At 44.9% G+C, this 19812-nt stretch overlaps 1 protein-coding gene and 1 long non-coding RNA gene across 13 annotated transcripts in view; one reads left to right on the forward strand and one right to left on the reverse strand.

Annotated features, from left to right (window-relative positions):
* Positions 1-19812, reverse strand: part of ADGRG2 (adhesion G protein-coupled receptor G2) — a 133849-nt gene that overhangs the window by 54413 nt on the left and 59624 nt on the right. The gene's annotated exons all lie outside the window — the stretch shown is intronic.
* On the forward strand, positions 1973-9132 carry LOC129024281 (uncharacterized). Its single transcript, XR_008497058.2, has 3 exons — positions 1973-2144; positions 7858-8033; positions 8756-9132. It is a non-coding gene; the product is annotated as an uncharacterized LOC129024281 (long non-coding RNA).

A 19812-nucleotide genomic window follows, 5' to 3' on the forward strand; every position in this document is an offset into this window, starting at 1 on the left:
ATCACACCACTGCACTCCAGCCTGGGCGACAGAGCCAAACCCTGTTTCAAAAAAAAAAAGTAGATGAGGGGTTGGACCAGCCCAGGGCTGGTCTCTTTCATCACGAAATGTACAGGGCTCTCAGTAACTCCCGACAGGAAAGACGGCGGTCTACTTTGATGAAGGGAGGGAATCTAGTAAATTAAAGCTAGAGATTTTTAAATGATTCTTCTCTGCTTTTTTCTTTTGGCATTTCTTTTTCCTTTAGGAACCCAGCGGCTCGGTGACTAACATTTATTCACTTTTTCTGTCTCTCATTATGATGCTCCACCTCACTCCTGGTCCAACCTAGAGGTATCCCCCACAAGACTTACACTTTTCTGAGGATCAGCTTATGTTTCTCTTGGGCCCTCTCCTAACTCACTTCCCATTTGTTACAACTTAAAGAGGTGGTCGTCATATCCAGTGAGTCATATATTTGAGCTCCATGCCACTCTTAGGAGACAAAACATTTCCATTGTTAAAAAGATTCATAAACAAAGAAAGGAAAAACATTTAAAATTTTCAGATTTTCCTTTGGAACCTACAAAGAGCCAATTTTCAAGCATTATTCATTTATGGAAGTCTCAATTTAAGTCAATAAATAAAATTATGGTGCTCTGTCTATAAAATTTACTCAGTATGACTCCCTAGTGATTTTTTTAAAACAAAGTCCATATATTCCAATTAGGATGAGCAGGAGTTTGGCTTAGAATAGAAGCCAAATGGAGCCAGACGAACTGGAAACTCAAGAAACTGGCCCCATCGATGGAGTCTCTTTCCCTACATCCCCTCCCAGGCACTTTTTTTTTTTTTTTTTTTTCAGTTATTGCCACTACCTTACAAACTCTAATCCCACATGGCCAAGTGTGGTTTGAGCACTGCCATGTGAATGTCTTGCTGTCATTGCTTCTCCAACTCAGTATATCCAAGAACTCATCCCTCATCACCCCACATCATTTCCACCCTTGACCAGTTCCTGAACTCAATAGTATTGCCAGTAACACCAGCCAAACATTTAAGTTGAAAACTTCAGTACTGGTTTGCTGTTGCTGCTGTACCATTAACTTAGTGGCTTCAAACACAAAATTGTTATCTTAGAGTTCTGTACATCAGACGTCCAGTAGGAGTCTCGCCAGATTAAAATCAATGCTGATGATGCTAGGCCACATTCTTTTCTGGAAACTCTAGGGGAGAATCCATTTCCTGCTTATTCAGGATAAGCAGAATTCAGATCCTTGTGGTAGTAGGACAAAGGTCCTCATTTTCTTGCTAGCAATAAATTGAGGGCCATTCCTTCAATTCCCAGAGTCTAGAAGCCCCCTGCATTTCTTGGCTCATGCCCCATTCCTCTATCTTCAAAGTCAGCCATGATGGGACAGGGCCAGGTCTTTCTCAGGTGGCATCACTTTGACTCCTCTTCACTTTTAAGAGCTATTAGGCCCACCCAAATAGTCCACAATAATCTCATGGTCTTTCATTTTAATCACACCTGCAAAGTTCCCTTTGCTATGTAAGGTAACATATTTACAGGTTCCAGGGATTTTAGGATGCAGACATCTTTGGGGAGCCATTAGTCTTTCCACCATACTCAGAAACCCAGTTTCCTAAATTATGGAGAATGAGTTGCAAGGAACCGCCCTTCAAGAGAGAAAATCCTACAGGGGTCAAGTGAAGAGCCTGGGACAAAGAGTTACTTTTAACAATAGAGTCGAGTCTACAAACCAAGATGCTAACTCTCTGGCCATTGCTCCTGACTCCTCCCCATCCCCAACTCCCACCTCCATATCCAGTCATTGCATCCCGGGTAGTCTTCTCATTGTAGCATGGGGCTGTTGCAAGGATTCTCAAAGACAGAATGTACGTGGCATAACAGGAATAGCAAAAACTGATCCACGCTTCCTGTGATCCAGGCTTACCACATGAAGGACTTCAAACATACTTCATTGTTTAATCAGCCAACAACTTTGCAAATATGATGAACACTGAGGATCCTGAGATGGATCGATTATCCTGGATTACCTGGGTGGGCCCAATCTAGTCCATGAGTTCTTAAAAGTGGAAGAGGAAGGCAGAAGAGTGGGTCAGAGTTATGCCACGAGAAGGGCTCCTCGACCCTGAAAGAGGTAGGTGATATCATTAACATCATTCCTTGTTAGTGCTTGAGAAACAGGCTGGCTGAGGTTTACAAACTTGTTCAAGGCCTCACAGATCATTGCTTGTAGACCTGAGATTTGAACGAAGGCAGTTTGACTTCTGAGCCTAACCTCTGAGGCTCTACTCTATCCCGGTTCCAATGACAAACTCTGTAGACCATAAAGGAATACAGAAATGGAGGGTATTATTATTATTATTATTATTATTATTATTATTATTATTATTTTGAGACAGAGTCTCGCTCTGTCGCCCAGGATGAAGTGCAGTGGCGCGATCTCGGCTCACTGCAAGCTCCTCCTCCCGGGTTCAAGTGATTCTCCTGCCTCAGTCTCCTGAGTAGCTGGGATTACAGGAACCTGCCACCACGCCTGGCTAATTTTTGTATTTTTAGTAGAGATGGGGTTTCACCATGTTGGCCAGGCTGGTCTGGAACTCCTGACCTCAAGTGATCCGCCTGCCTTGGCCTCCCAAAGTGCTGCGATTACAGGTGTGAGCCACCACGCCTGGCCGTAGGATTTTATTATTAATCTTCCGTAATCTCTCTCTCATCTGTCCCTTCTCCCCATGCTCACTGCCCCCTTCCATACCCAGGCCGTCACTGTCTCATTCCCCGGGTGAAAAATTAGAACCCTAGAACCTTCTAATTGGAAGGAATCCTAACACTCTTTGCATCCCATTTCTTCCCCCATACAGTAATCCATCCACCAATTGTACACCCACAGTCTCAATTCAGCCTCCAAACAAGTTTTATCTTGTCTACATAGTGGGAATCATGCTGGAGTTTTTTGTTATTATTATTCTTTTAGTGACAGGGTCTTGCTCTGTTGCCCAGGTTGGAGTGCAGTGGCACAATCATAGCTCACTGCAGCCTCCCACTCATGGGCTCAAGGGATCCTCCCACATCAGCCTCCTGAGTAGCTGGGACTATAGGCGCATACCACTACACCTGGCTATTTTTAAAAAATTTTTTCAGAAATGGGGGTTTCAAATTCCTGGGCTCAAGTGATCCTCCTGCCTTAGCCTCCTGAGTAGCTGGGACTACAGAGGTGTGGCACTATGCCCAGCTCCAAGTTACTGAAAATTTGAATTACTCACCAACATTTAAAAATCAGGAAATTTCAAATAAAATTCCAATTTTTCACCTTGTTTTACAAAATTGTAAGTTTTGGGAGATGACCCCTTTATGTCGGCTCCCTGGCCCTCTAAAGCATGCCCTGGTTACAAAAGCTGATGGAGCTGGCTCTCTGCTCTTTATATCTTCAAGTATTCATTGACTACACCCTTCTTTCACTTGGCATTTGGACAGATGTCATTTAACTTTTCCACTGTGTGCCTTGTTTACCCAACTAGACGCTAAGCTGCTTGATGCTTTATTTATTACCTTCCAGGAATCTAGTCCAGTGTCTTATTTGTGGTTGATGTCCTAAAATATTTTTGCAATGACTAATGAAATCCTTAAGAAATCTCCATCAGTCAGAGATCAGTCGGGAACCCATGACAGGTAGTTCAAGAGCAGGAATGTAACACAGGGAAGTGGTGCAAAGACGAAGAACTGGAGCAATCCAGAGGTGAGCAACAACAGGAAGATGCTGGAAGAGCAAAGGAGGGAGGTAATATTACCAGATACTGATGAACAGAGCCACAAGGCAGGAGTTCAGGCCACGGGATGTTGGAGGGGGTCTGTCCAGTGAGACTGGAATCATGGAAGAGGCACAGCCCCCATCAGAGATGCCAGCCAAACCGAGAGAGGGGGAGAAATACCTTGACTTCCCCTTTCCTTTTGCACTCCAATCTCCTGTCACTGCCACCCACTGGCCAAACCTAGCTGGAAGCCAGTTGGCAAGGAGACATGAAAGATATTGCAAGGGGTCAGGTCCCTGTGATACAGAGTAAGGGAAGAATGGGGAATGGATCTGAAAGTAACAAGGCAAAATGACTAATGCAGAGTCAACAGAGGAAAGACTCAAGAATACTTCTTGGATGACTATGACTCAGATTTCAAAGTTTGGAGGAGTAGTTATAGCTGCCGATCACAGCAGATAGATGCCTTAACAGGTCTTACAAATGTATGCTAAAATGTCCACCCAAATACATATCAAAAACAGCATTAAAAAGTCAGCCATTGTGAGCCCCCACTGCCTACAGTGGTGACCTCAATAACATACCTGTTAATGACTTTTCCTCTTTTCTTAATGCCTGCTCCTTCACTCCTGATTCCTGGGATCACCTCCCAAATAAACTACCTGCACCAAAGTTACGCAAGATCATGTCTGGGTGTTTCTGAAGTGTTCATTTTTCTCCCTGCTGTTTGACACTGTGGTAGATATTAAGACTTCAAATGTGAGATGGTTGTCTTACAGCTATGATTGTGTTAATACTATGAGTATTTACTTCTACCACATTCTTCCTCAAGTTGGATGGGAAAGATAAAGGCTTAATCTTTTGGGAGTGGATCTAAAAAGATTACGACTAGCTCTCCTTGCATGAATATTTTCAACCTGACTGAAACTTGTAATCTGGTGGCAGTCCTCCTCTGGATTGAATTACTGTTCCATAGAGAGATAATTAAAAACAAGCCACCATGCCTAGGCACTCTTATATGGGAACCCCAAACAGAACAATATTTTTGTTGTTATTACACTGGCTCTTAAGGGCTTGGGATAACAGACACTCTTCCAGGAACTGCATTTTCAGAGTTTACTACATAACCCCCAAAACTGAATGAAAACATTTCTAATTTGGCATATCCAAAACATGTTTACTCACGCTGGGACACTGCTCAATAAGTACTCTTACATAATGTATTTATTAAACGTTTAATAATGACATCATTAAAGAAAACTTCAGCTCTTAGCTGATGGAACTTCCCAAAGTGCAAGCAATCAGCAGTTCTAGGTGGGCTTTGGCCAGAAGGGGAAGAAGGTGAAATGTGTTCTTGAGCCCCCAGCCCCCAATTCTTGCTTTTCTCCTGCCTTCGCACAGTATCGCCCACCCATCCCCCTGGGTCTTGATCCCTCCAGAACTCATCCTGGTTCTCTCGGGGCTTTATGAACTGTCCCTTCCCCAAGGGTCCACGAGATGTATGTTGGAGCGTCCATAAATGCCCCGAAATAAAATGCAAATGTGTGTTCATATGCATTTTTTTCCTGGGAAGAATAGAGTCCCAAAAGGGGGTCTATTTTTAATTAACAAGCACTTATACACCATTACTATATGACCGGGCACTGAGTAAATATTAGCTCATTTAGCCCTCATAACAACCCTATGAGGTACGTTATCCCCATTTTACAGATAGGGAAATGGAGGAAAAGAGCAGTCAAGTAACTTGCCCAAGATTACATGTAAAAGGGCAGACTAGGATGTGAGGCAGGCTCTCCAGCTTCACTACACCAGGCCGCTTCTCATCTTGGGCTGTGGGCTGAAGAGAAGGAAGGGCCACTGACCTACTGGGTGTCCACTGTGCTCCACCAGGAGGGATGTGCACTTTAGGAAGAATGAGAGCCTTGAAATTAACTTTCTGACCAGTAGAGGATACTGGGGGATCATTCCCCCTTCCCAGTGCCTCTGAAACTAGACACATGGCTAGCAATCTAGGCTGCTGGTCCTGGCGTGTGCTGATAATGGAGCGTCGTGGCTGTGCTTTTCATTTAGAATGCTAGCCATGATTTCCGTTCACTTCCGAAGTGATTGGTGTAACTGCCGAAGGCTTGTAGCTTCTAGAGCTATTTCAGTCTGACAACATGTAAATGCTGCTGAGCACTTTGGGGGTGGGGAAAGCGGGAGGCCGACTTGCCTTTATTGGACACTGATGACACTGGCCTTATACCTGTGCTCCTCACTCAGTGGAATCGCCCCAACATTTCCATGAAACAGACAGCTCTCTACCCCAACCTTATCTTCTGCCCTCCCCTCACTCAGCCATCCTGGCCTCCCTGCCATTTCTCCAACACACCAAGCATATTTCCACCTCAGGGCCTTTGCCTTTGCTGTTCCACCTGCCTGGAACACTTTTACCCCAGAAGGCCCCTTGGTTTGCTCCAGAGCCTCCTGCACATTTTACTGAAATGTCACCTTCTCTGAGAGGCTATTCCAGACCAGTCTATTTCAAGCTGCAACACTTTCTGCCTCTGCCTGATCCTTTTCATCTCTTTATGCGCAGGCTCGTTGCCATCTAGCGAGTTAATATGTTTATCTATGTGCAGACATCCACAGCCCTGGGAGTGGCTGTCTCCTTAATATTTTCTTCCCTGGGCCCCTGACTTGCTTCATCCTAGTCCTGGCCCTGTGTCATATATAAGCGTTTTCTGTGGTTTTTTTTTTTTTTTTGCTGTTGTTGTTGTTGTTTTGCTACCAAGAACCAACTTTCCACCCCAATGGGGATGATAGCGCCTCCATTGAGAATGCATGCCCTAGGCAAGCTTCTCCAACCCGCAGCCCACAGGCCACATGTGGCCCAAAACAAATTCATAAACTTTCTTAAAACATTATGAGATCTTTTTGTGATTTTTTTTTTTTTAGCTCATCAGCTATCATGTTAGTGTATTTTATGTGTGGCCCAAAACAATTCTTCTTATTCTAATGTGGCCTGGGGAAGCCAAAAGATTGGACATCCCTGCTGTAGGGTTATCTCTGCTTCCTCCAGAAAAGATAGAGTGTGAAGAAAGAACCCTCTCCTCCCCAACCCCACTAGTGTCTAGAGTGATTCTGCTGCTAGCCAGCTGACACTTTCCTTCTCACCAAAGCATCTGTCATGTATGGGTTAGCAAGAGTCCCTTGTGGGAGTTTTAAGTGCAGAAGCGCCTGGAAAGGTGGCAGGGGTGCATGCACTAGTGGTTTGGCTGTGGCGAGCAGTTTTTCCAATTTGCCTTAGTTCACACCACTCTTTGCCAGTTCACAATTGAGCAGTGATCACTTGGCATCTTAGTTTAGGTTCTCTGGGTCGCAGGGCCTAAGATCAAGACTGGAGTGCAAGTACTTTCTTTGGGAGGTAATCCCAGGAGGCAGGGAGAAAGAGACAGGGAAGGATGGAAGCCAAGTTTGGGGTGTTTGTTGTGGACAGTGGGAGCTCAAGTCCAAAGAGACCTCTGAGAAGCACAGAGAATGCCTTCTAGAATTGTCTCTAGGAAGGGTTGGAGACTGGGGCATTTATCCAAGTCTCCCTCCCCAACAGCTGACATTTGCTCCTGGGCCATTACTTCCCCTGCACTCCTGGGCTCTTCCTGTGACAGCTGAGCAGGCTGCCAGGGCTCAGGGGAAACCCCAGAGGCAGACAGAAGTCTGCGAGCATAGAACTGTCCACCTCTTCTGTGGCTGGTCTCATAGATGGCTCAAAAGGATGTGACAGGGGCACGAAAAGCAATGGCTACCCTTGGGTTCCTTTGATTGACTTCCTGTACACACTTAGATGGACACAATGGCAGAGCTCACCGATTCTCAACCCTGGCTGCACATTAATACCACCCCCAGGGAAATTACTGATGTAGTCAGTCGTGGTGGCTAGCACCTCAAATCCCAGCTACTCAGGAGGCTTAGGTAGGAGGATCACTTGAGCCCAGGAGTTCGAGACCAGCCTGGGCAACACAGCAAGAACCCATCTCTAAAAAAATTTTTTTTTAAATTAAATGACTGATGTCCAGATCCCACCCCTGATCATTTCAACCTGGGCATCTGCATTTTTGACAGCTCCTTTAGCAATTCCGATGTGAAAAGAAGATGGATGGAGAAGCACTGATTCAGCCATGGCTGACATGTCGGAGTTGGAATGGACAGTGCCCGGACCTCACAGTCTCAGAGAACTGGAGAAGAGTAAAGCTGAAGAGGGCACCATCTGGTTACAAATGACAAGTCCAGGGCTCCAGGTGAGTGCTTTGTGTAAGAGGAGACTGCTGCGTGGTGATACGATTAAAACTCATGTCCCCCACCTCCTGGTTCCATGTCGCACATGGTGCCCATGACACTCTTTTTTTTTTTTTTTTGAGACAGAGTCTCGCTCTTTTGCCCAGGCCGGACTGCAGTGGCGTGATCTCGGCTCACTGCAAGCTTCCTGGTTCACGCCATTCTCCTGCCTCGGCCTCCTGAATAGCTGGGACTACAGGTGCCTGTCACCACACCCAGCTAATTTTTTGTATTTTTAGTAGAGACGGGGTTTCACCGTGTTAGCCAGGATGGTCTCGATCTCCTGACCTCATGATCAGCCCGCCTCGGCCTCCCAAAGTGCTGGGATTACAGGCGTGAGCCACTGCGCCCAGCCCCATGACACTCTTTAAACCTCAGAAATCACTTCCCTATGGGTTCCAAGTCCAAAACCTTAAGCTAGAAGCTGAAAACCTCTGGTGGCAGATTGCAGTTTCCATGAATGGCCACAGCAATATTTCTCATCTCACTAGTTCTTCCAGAACTTTGCCACTCTTCTGTCAAGAGGTGGAACCTATGTCCCCTTCTCTCGATCCTGGGTGGGCTTTGACTAAGAGAATATAGTGCAAGTAACACTATGGGCTTCAGAGGATAGGTGATAAAAGGCAACAGAGCTTCTGCCTGCTTGCTCTCACTCTCTCTCTTTCTCCCTCTCTCTTATCCTTAGAACTCAGGCCATGTAGAGAGGCCACATGGGAACTGAGGTTCCTAGTCCTCAGCTTCCACTGAGCTCCCGGCCAACAGCCAGCAATAACTTGCCAGACATGTGCACGGGCCATCTTGGAAGCAGAGGATCCAGCCCTCAGGCAAGATGCCCCAGTTGATTCCACGTGAACTAGGAATGAGCCCTCCTGCTGAGCTCTGCCCAAATTACAGATCTGTGAGCAAACTAAATGACAGTTGTATTAAGCTACACAGAAATAGATAACTGAAATACCACCCATGTCTTTCTTTCCAAACTTAGTTAACTGAGTCTGAGCTAAAGAGAATTCACACTGTGTATCTTATACTGAATACCCACTATATCTGGGGCATGATCGCTAATAATCCTCACAATAGCCCTACAATAGGAAACGATCATCCTCATTTCACAGATGGAGAGTTTAATGGTAAGCCTGAACTCAGACTCCGATTTGTTTGACTTGAGAGCCCATACCTCTTTCACTAAGCCATACCATCTCCATTCACTCTATGCTGTCTGGCCACCTGAGAGGCTGTCTGTAAGTCTATCTCCTTATTAACCCATCATTCCTGCTACTTCCATGATAATCAGCAAGGCTGAATGATAGCTCTCAGTTCTATGGGGTCTTTCCAGGAGAAGGGCCAAAGAGGAGTGGCCGATCACAAGGTCATCGGCACAAAAAGATGGTGGCCAAGCTACAGTCCTGCATGGCACATAAGCCAGATGATCAAGTAATGAAAGCTATGCTAAGAAATGTGGGCTTTATCTTGTGGAGAAGGAGAAGCAGTAGAGGCTTTTTAAGGTACATTTCAGAAAAATTATTATTTTTATATTTATTATATATTATTTATATATATAAAACCACAAATTATATGCTACATATATACATGTTTTTATGTCTATATATAAACACATATATACGTTTATATATATATATATACATATGTATATGCAACACATAAAATTTACCATCTTAACCTTTTTTTTTTCCAAGATGGAGTCTCACTCTGTTGCCCTGGCTGGAGTGCAGTGGCACGATCTCGGCTCACTGCAACCTACACCTCCCAGGTTCAAACAATTCTCATGCTTCAGCCTTCCTAGTAGCTGGGATTACAGGCGCCTGCCACCATGCTCAGCTAATTTTTGTATTTTTAGTAGAGACAGGGTTTCATCGTATTGGCCAGGCTAGTTTCGAACTCCTGACCTCAGGTGATCCGCTTGCCTCGGCCTCCCAAAGTGCTGGGATTACAGGCATGAGCCACTGCACCCGGCCTCATCTTAACCATTTTTAAGTGTACAGTTTGGTTGCATTAAGTATGTCCACATTTTTATGCAACCACCACCACCTTCTCTCTTTAGAACTTCTGCATCTTCCCAAACCAAAACCCCATACCTATTAAACAATAACTCCTCATTCTCCCCTTCCCCTTGCCCCGTTCCTGACACAGAACAATATTTTTTATATAACTATGAAATAAATGAGGGAAATCTGAAGTGGGAAGGCCAGAGAGTAAGCTACGGGGGTAGATTGGGCAAGACACAATGAGGACTGGAACCCATGCTTGGGAAGCTGGCATGAAAAGAGAGGTTCAACAGATCCTTCTAAGGTAAAAGTGAGAGGATTTTGTGGGGCGGAGGGGGGTCACTGGGATGTGGGAGTGAGGAAGAAACAGGAATCGGCCTGCCAGCAGTTAATCTATCGAACTCCCATAGTCCACGTGACCCTGTCCTGCACCCCTAAGGAAGGCAGTGTGGCAGGTAGGTTAAGAGCCTAGACTCCAAAGACCAGGACGGCCTAGGTCCAAATCCTGGCTCTGCCATTTGCTAACTATGTAACTTTGACCACTTACTTAACCCATCTGCACTTCAGTTTCCCAGGTGAAAAACAGGCATGAAGATAAGTGTAACAGGACATACTTCATAGGTACTACTGTTAAAGTATTGAGAAGAATACACAGTAAATACTGCTCACGTCAGTAGTTAATACAATGACTGTATTAGTCCGTTTTCACGCTCTGATAAAGACATACCCAAGACTGGGTAATTTATAAAGGAAAGAGGTTTAATTTACTCACATTTCCACATGGCTGGGGAGGCCTCACCATCATGGTGGAAGAGGAAGGAAGAGCAAAGGGACGTCTCACATGGCAGCAGGCAAAAGAGAGAGCCAAGTGAAAGGGGGAAATCCCTTATAAAAACATCAGATCTCATGAAATTTATTTGCTACCACAAGAACAGTAGGGGGAAAACCGCTCCCGTTATTCAGTTATCTCCCACCGGGTCCCTCCTACAACATGTAAGAATTATGGGAGCTGCAATTCAAGATGAGATTTGGGTGGGAATACAGCCAAACTATATCAAGGATGTGCTCTCTATTCTTCACTTTCCCAGTGACTTATCTAAAAATGATTTCTCCCTTCTATGTGCAAGACTTCCACTCCAGTTTCTTTTCTCCTTATATTATTTGCTTCCAGTTTCTAAAATATCCTTGGGATCACTTTGAGAACATGGGAGGAGAGAAGCAGAGGGCTTCAGGAAATCTGATGACCATAACTTACGTTTTATAAGTTCTTATACAAAGTCAAGAACAGGTGAAATTTCCAGGAAGAATGTAGAAGACACAGTTAATCACGATGTTATTGGTTTGCCCTTAAGTGGGATGCATGGTCTCCCTAGGGGTCATAGGCTGGCTTCTAAAATGTAACTAATTTTTTTTCTGATTATAATCATAATGTGGTTTTATGTGGGAAGAATTCTAAGCCACAGAAAAATATAAGGAAAAACTTGAAAAGTACTCCTAATCTTACCACTCAAAGATAACGTTAGCTGGCTGCAAGGATCTTCAGAATTCTCTAGGCCAGTTGCAGAACTGAAACAACAAAATAGAGCCTTGGGAGATGTTAGCTTCATGTTTTATTTAGAAGTATTAGCAGATAGAAAATTGAGCTCATTAGCATGCTAGCATGTGTGGTGGCTCCATAATGCATCATCTTCGTTAGACCAACTACATTTCCCAAAATTCCCTTTCTTGCATGTTTCTAATTAACGTGGGACAGAAGAGAGTTTCCTGTGGGAAATCTGGGCAGATGTGGGCAGCAGCCATGTTGTAGCTCACATAGGTTGGCAATGATCAGTTGCCTCATCTTATTAGGACCAGGGAGCTGCCGGGCCTGTAACTGCTCCACCTTCTCCTGGGTTTTCCTTTTCAGCTTCTTCAGCTCCTTGGCCATGTGTGTACTTTATGATGAAGGGCCCAGCTTCTGCAGGACATCCATACTGCCAAGGTCAAAAGCAACAATAAGCGATGTGGGGCTCAGTCTGTTCTCGTGGGCTACAATGCATGCTTCTGGTTTCCAGGTTGTTCTTGCTCTCCCTTATTTTACATTTATCCTTCCTTCCCAACTGCCTGTCCCATAGATGTCGAGTCCCAACATCAGATGTGAAGATGAGAGCTTTATAGAGACTGCTTAACCAGCTCCCACAGTTGTATTAGGACAAATCCCTGTAGCAAATCCCTGTGTGTGTGTGTGTGTGTGTGTGTGTGTGTGTGTGTGTGTGTGTGTGTGTGTGTGTGTGTGTGTGTGTGTGTGTGTGTGTGTGTGTGTGTGTGTGTGTGTGCGCGCGCGCGCGCGCACCTTAGTGGTTCTCCTGTGATTGAATCCTGACTTACACAGTTTGAGATAGAAACCTTCTGAAGCAATTAGATTAAATGGTCTATAACTGTGCTGTCCAACATGGTAGCCACTAGCTACATGTGGCTATTTAAATTTAAATTAATTAAAGTTAAACATAATTAGAATTTAGTACCCCAGTCAAGTTTCAAGTGCTCAATACTGTGGTCACACGTGGCTGGTGGCCACTGTTTTGGGCAGCACAGATACCGAGCACTTCCATTAGTGCAAAAAAAAGTTCTATTAGCACTGGTCTATAGTGATAATTACTAGTATTTACTGAGTTCCCACCATGTGTCAGATGCAGATTCCAAGTTTGCTCTGGAGAGTACCATCTGGCAGGCAAACAGGGAAAGAGAGAGAGTGATGGGAATCAGGTGGGAGATTTTTTTTTTTTTTTTTTTTTTTTTTGAGATGGAGTCTCACTCTGTCACCCAGGCTGGAGTGCAGTGGCACAATCTCGGATCACTGCAACCTCCGCCTCCCAGGTTCAAGTGATTCTCCTGCCTCAGTCTCCCAAGTAGCCAGGATTACAGGCTTGTACCACCACGCCTGGCTAAGTTTTGTATTTTTAGTAGAGACAGGGTTTCACCATGTTGGCCAGGCTGGTCTCGAACCCCTGACCTCAGGTGATCCACCCTCCTTGACCTTCCAAAGTGCTGAGATTACAGGTGTGAGCCACTGCACCTGGCCAGGTGGGAGATTTTTAATGGCCAGGCCTGGAGGTGGCACACAGCACTTATACCCACATCCATTGGCCAGCACTTAGTTACACGGCCACTTCTAACTACAAGGGAGGTTGGGAAATGTAGCCTAGCTGTGTGCTGAGGAAGAAAAAGTAAAAGCTTTGGTGCCAGCCAGTCTCTGCCACATCAGATTTAATTTGAGCGCTGTGAAGTAATTAATGCCCATTAAACTAAGGGTGGGACAAGATGAATGCTAAAATCACTCTCCCCAGCCACCATTTTCTCTCTTGTTCTTTGTCATGATATTGACAAGGTCAAAAGTCAGGCAGTCAGTATGAACCCGAGGAGGAGAAGTCCTTGCCACTTTGAGGCTGAATATGAACAACCCCTTCTTTATGACTCACCCTATCAGCTTTGCTCCTAGTGAATGTTCATATCATGGTTCTCCGGGACCCTTGAGAGTGGGACTCCCATGTGAGGAACTAGTTCTGTAAACAACTACATGGTAGTAAAAAACCATTAAGAGGGTTGGAATTAGGCATAGTCCTGCTGCATAGAAATCCTACTTAGTTGGAAAAATTGTATTTTTAAGTTGCCTCTGTTTTGAAGCCAAGTTAACCCTTAACCTTCAGAAAATCCTTAGCCAGCCTTTATACATTGGTAGCTCCTGTTCTAATAATGTCTTCTCCTCATATTTTCTTTGGCTTGTCATGAGCTTTGAAAGTTTGATCTGAGATCCCTCACTTTTAATAATCTGTAACTCTGACTTGGTAATCTCCTACATATGAATAAAATGCCTGTGTTCATTCATTTCTAATGAATAAATGAACATGCCTGCTGAGCCAAGCCTTAAATGTGATTAAGGAGACTGACTTGGGTTCAGATCCTGGCTCTGCCTTGAGTAAGTTTCTAACATTTCTCTGCTTGTATTTCCTTATCTTTGAATGAAATTATATTACATTTATCAAGCATTTTATCACAGTTTCAACAATAAGGTGTAATTATTATTAATTCAGACTATATGATTCTGTGCCCTTGGATAAAGTTTACCATTATATAATAAACTACTTTTTTCACTTAATGCAAACAATGTGGTATCAGTAATTTGTAGAGGGCATTTAAAAAAAATCATGAAGATGGTTTCTTCCAGGATTTACATGCATGAGATTTCCATTCTGACTATAAAACATTCTTATCTATTCACTAATACTAGGTTAGTGAGAATGTCTGTTAGAACACTGTGCTCATCTAATTCAAGTTTCCATAGTATAGGATCATCATAGGAAGGCACCTCCTACAAAGATCATGGGGCTCCATCCCTTCGTATTACACATCAGGAAACTGAAGTTCATAGAAATCCACTTCAGAGGTAAAGGAGACTTGAAGATGATCTAGCGCAATACCATACGTCTTGCAAAGGTAGTCATTTAGACTGTACTTTCATCATTTCAAAAATCGCTTATTTATCCACAATAGGCTGCACACAAAAAAATTAGAGTGTGAGGCTGAGGCTGGGTGTGATGACTCATGCCTGTAATCCCAGTGCTTTGGGAGGCCGAGGCAGGTGGATCACTTGAGCCCAGGAGTTTGAGACCAGCCTGGGCAACATGAAGAGACTTCATCGCTACTAAACATGTTAAAATTAGCTGGGTGTGGTGGTGCATGCCTATAGTCCAAGCTACTTGGGAGGCTGAGGTGGGAGGTGCGCTTGAGCCCAGGTGTTAGAGACTGCAGTGAGCTATGACTGCACCACTGCATTCCAGCCTGGTGACAGAGCAAGACCCTGTCTCTAAAAAATAAAAATAGAGTATAATGTTTGCACTGTTTGGGATTATATCAATACTGTTTCCTACTGCTGATTGCAAACACTGGATACTGTCATATATGTTTTTACTCAACACCAAAAATGAGAACAATCTTACTTAAATAAATTGTGTAAAAGCATCTTTTAGGGCTTGGAGTTCACTGGAAGAAAAGAATTACAAAATAGGTCATGGGTAGGGAAAATACCAGATACCAAAATAGTCCAGCCCCTTCAGTCTACAAGTGAGGAAACACAAGCTCAGAAATGTGAAGTCATTAGCCAAAGTTTATTCTTTTAATCCCATTTTTGAAGGCCTACTGTGTGCCAGGCACGGGGGTTATAGCAGGGAATAAAACAAAGTCCCTGGCCTCAAAGACAGTTTACATTCTAGTCATATTATGCAACTCACTTCAAAGTTTTAAAACTCTACTTTGAAAATATCCTGTAACTGAAAACTTCTCACTAATTCAAACCCATCTCCTTCTGCTTGTGTACACCAAAACCCAGAATTTGTTAGACTTCACTGTGAATCCAAATCTGTGTAATATCAAATCATATTTCAAGTTAGGAGCAAGGCAAAAATGTCTACATAATTGAAAGACAACAGAGCTATGTGTTCAATTCCTGTTCATTCAATTAATCAGATAATTATAAGCAATTCTAATTTACACACTAAAGCAAAATTACTGCCATTTTATATCTTTGTTTATCTCTTCTTTAAATTAAAAAACTCTATGCTGTACTAAATACTATAGCAACATTAGAGTAACTTTTACTTTATGCTCTGTTCATTTCTAAAAGAAAAGTAACAAAAGGGTCTAGGTCACACTGGACATGGATGTTAAAGACTAACACAACTCCCACAAACATCATTGCAAAAGTATCTCTAACTTACCTTGATGTTTTTTACAGCCCTGTGATCTTATAAATGTGAGGCTTCTTGGCCAGATCAATGTGTTTCTTGTTATTTCTTAAACTAAGGATGTATCCGCTATTAAGGTGCATTTCAACAGCGTGTTCTCTTGGAAATCAACTTAAACCCTAATAGGTTAAATCAGCAGAACTGTTGCTTTTATGCCTTAGATCACTCTTTATCTTTATACAGAGCTTTGGGGATATAAATTCATCCCAGGATGAACAAATCATGCAAAGTTCTGTAAAAACCATTTTCAAGCCAGGCACGGTGGCGTGCACCTGTAATCTCAGCTACTCGGGAGATTGAGATGGGAGGATGGCTTGAGCCCAGGAGTTCGAGGCTGCAGTGAGCCATGATTGTTGCGCCTGTGAATAGGCACTGCATTCCAGCCTGGGCAACACAGTGAGACCCAGGCTCTAAAACAACAACAGCAACAACAAGAAAACAATTTTTAATGCTTCAGGACTAAATATTGGGGAAGTGGTTAAGAACACAAGTTCTAGAATCTCACCACCTCCACTTTCTAGCTGTGTGAATTTGGAAATTACCCAAACCGTCCAAGCCAAAAATAAGCACTTTCTGGATCTTGGTACTGTCTCTTTCTGGCTAACCTAGAAAGTCACTCCATTGCTTTGAGCTTCAGTTTTCTCTTCAGCAAAGTGAGGATAACACAAACTTTTCTGCTAACCTCAAGGGGACACGGTGAGATGATGTATGCCAAGGTGCTTCGTCAACCGCAAAGACCTACAGGAGTGTCCAGTTGTGTTGCTGCTGCTGTTGTTAATCTTTAGTACTAGCACTATGTATGAAGTAGTACTAAAGAATCTGTCTTTAGTACCAGTACTATGTAGTAGTACTAAAGAATCTGTATTTAGTACCAATACTACATAGTATTGGTATACTAAAGAATATACTAAAGAATCTGTCTTAGTAAACACAGTACTGGTACTAAAGGCACTATGAAGAAGGCCAGGCATGGTGGCTCATGCCTGTAATCCCAGCACTTTGGGAGGCCGAGGTAGGCGGACCACCTGAGGTCAAGAGTTTCAGACCAGCCTGGCCAACGTGGCAAAACCCCGTCTCTACTAAAAATTCAAAAATTAGCCAGGCGTGGTGCCGCAAGCCTGTAATCCCAGCTACTCGGGAGGCTGAGGTGGGAGAATTGCTTGAAGCCGGGAGGCGGAGGTTGCAGTGATCTGAGATCGCACCACTGCACTCCAGCCTGGACAACACAGCAAGACTCTGTCTCAGAAAAATAAATAAATAAGTAAGATACTATGATTGCCTGGGCTGAGAATGGCATGCTAGTGCCTTGCTGGCAGTAGGGAGAAGGGGCCTGGATCTGTGAGCTCACCCAGTGCTGAGCCCTGAGTTCTCAATGGCCTCTCCAGAGAGCTCCCTCATCCTGTAGGGCTCCTAGGTATCCAACTGGTATCCACTGCTGAAGGCTGTGTCCAGTGGACCCATGGTCTATTCTTCAGAATCCCATCCAGGCCTGGGGGTCCTTCTCCTGCTGATACAGCTCCCTTGAGCTCTCACCACTGAGTGTCTGTCTCATCCTCCATCTGACCCCTGGCCTAGGCTGTCCACGCCATAGTCTTTGCAGCCCTGTCCCCACCCCTGGATCTCATCACAGCTACCCACTAGGAACATGAGGGGACTTTAGAGTCCCTACTCTACCACATGAGAGCTGAGAGAGACTTGGAGGGGACATCATCTCCAAGGGGAAACAGTTTTGCCATTTCATCTCTGCAACTGCCCTATGCTGACACACAGGGCCCATGAGGAGTCCTTACCTGGAGTTCCAAGTGGAGAGTGGGACACAATGTCCTCTGCTTTCAGTTTCACCTGCCACCTATCTATGATAGACTCTCCATCACTCCCCATCACCACTTCCACCTGCTAGGGAAAGAGCCAGGGTCCAACAGACATGGCCTCATGCCTGGGTGTGGGTAGTAAGATTTGGCAGGGGTCAGAGGGGGTTGTGAGATTGGCTGAGCATCAGATCAGTGCCATGGTAAGCATTTATAACCTCATTTGTATAGACAGGGGATTGAGAGAGAATGAGGAGACCAGGACAGGGTCTGGTATTAGAGGACAAAATGAAACAGAACAGGTTTCCTGCCTCTCAGGAGCACGCAGCCCATTTCCTGCAGCTCTACTGACTTCCTCGCAAGGAAGACCAAGGACTCAGGTGGACACAGCACGAGAGGATAGGAGGAAATCAGACAGCCAGGCCTCGGAGAGGGGAATTATAGAGGGACTCATCGCTGGAAATGCCTGCAGCACAGAAAGATCTAGACCCAGCTCAGAGAGAAAGTTGGGGATTGTAGCTCATGAGATCACCAAACTGGCTCAAGTGTGTAATTGTTTCCAAATGAGGAAGACAACTCTGCAAGAATGAAATTATAACCATCTTCCACTATTATGTCATCTGCCCCTCTGGAAAATAGAATAGTTGTATCTAAAAGAAGACCTCCTTCAAAGATTGATTAAAAAAAAAAAAAAAAAAGCATTGGTACTGCCCAGGAGATCTGGAGGCTGGAGGTGCCAAAACCCATTCTGGTAGACCAAGAATGAGCCCCTCAAATGTCACCAAATCACACAACTGAAAGTGTTAAGGTCCACGGGCTCTCTCTGTTGGCTAGTGGCCTAACGAGAGAGTGTCATCCCACCTCTCCCTGCCGTCAAGAGCTACTGAGTCACCTCTCAGGCTTCCAGGGTGAAGCTACTGTGTTTACGGTCCAGATCTCCCAGAGCCCTGGGTCGGGGGAGCTGCTGCTCTCTAACAGCTCACCCCAGGCTCCCTCTCCACTCCCCCAGCCCTGTGCCTCAGTGGCATGCTCATTCAGTCCCCAGACACTTACTGAGGGTGCCCTGGGCAGCCTGGTGTTGTGTGAGCAGTACAGGCTACAGATTCTGATGGGGAATCTTCCTAGCTGTGGGACCTCTAGGCAAATGCCTTCATTTGTTTGACAGTTTCTTCATCTGTAAACCAAGACGAAAACTACCCACCGGAAAGAGGTTTTGTAAGGATTAAATGAGATAATGTGCGTAAAGCACCTGGAAGAGTGGCCCTGAGCAGGCTCTCAGTGCCCATCAGCTTCCCTCCCGTGAGTTCGCCACCCGCCTCGCCAACCCTTTGTCCGGCACTGACTGCACACTGCAAGGACTCACGGTACAAAGGAAGCCTGTAATGAGTGTGACACAAAGTGATATCCCCAGGTACGGATGGATAAAGCGAAGCAAGCACTGGGGAGGGGGGTTTAATTCTTCCGAGGTCAGGGCAGGTTTTCTAGAGGTAGTAAGATTTGGCCTCAACTTTGGAAGGGGAGTTTCCTAATGGGGAGGGTCCCTGGAAGCAGAGTGGGGGGATATGCAAGTGAGACAGACAAGGGGGTGAATCCGGAAATGGGCACATTCATGAGCAGATGAGTATTATGGGGTACAGTGCAACTGGGGAACTCTGGGAGATGACATAGAACACACCTGAGTGTGGTCCCACCAAGGGACAAGGAAGCTGGCATATTTGAATACCAACTCCCATTACTCACTGTTTGGGGGTGTTATCTCCCTGGCACTTCTGGTTTGTCCCGCACACGGGCCAAGCACACTCCCATGGACATAGATGATTCTCAGGGAGACATGAAAGCCGTCAGCATCCACAGGAACTGTCTGCAGGTGACCCCTGGGGTGGGCCAAGGGGATATGGGCAGGGTACCAATAGCATCTGCTATAGGTGGCTTAGCATCGAATTAGACTAATCCACAGATCTGGCCACAGGCCATATGTGAGCACCCTATAGCGCTGACTCATACTTTAAGACTTATAGTTTGTATTGTTCTCATGCGTCATAGTCACGGCCCTCCAACTGCAGTGTAAATTCCCTGGAGTCAGAGACGATGTTCTCAGCAGCCAGTACTGCTGGGCACACAGCAGGCAATCATTATTGCATAATTGATAAC

Source organism: Pongo pygmaeus, chromosome X (assembly GCF_028885625.2).
Source record: "Pongo pygmaeus isolate AG05252 chromosome X, NHGRI_mPonPyg2-v2.0_pri, whole genome shotgun sequence".
NCBI classification, from domain to species: Eukaryota; Metazoa; Chordata; class Mammalia; order Primates; family Hominidae; genus Pongo; species Pongo pygmaeus.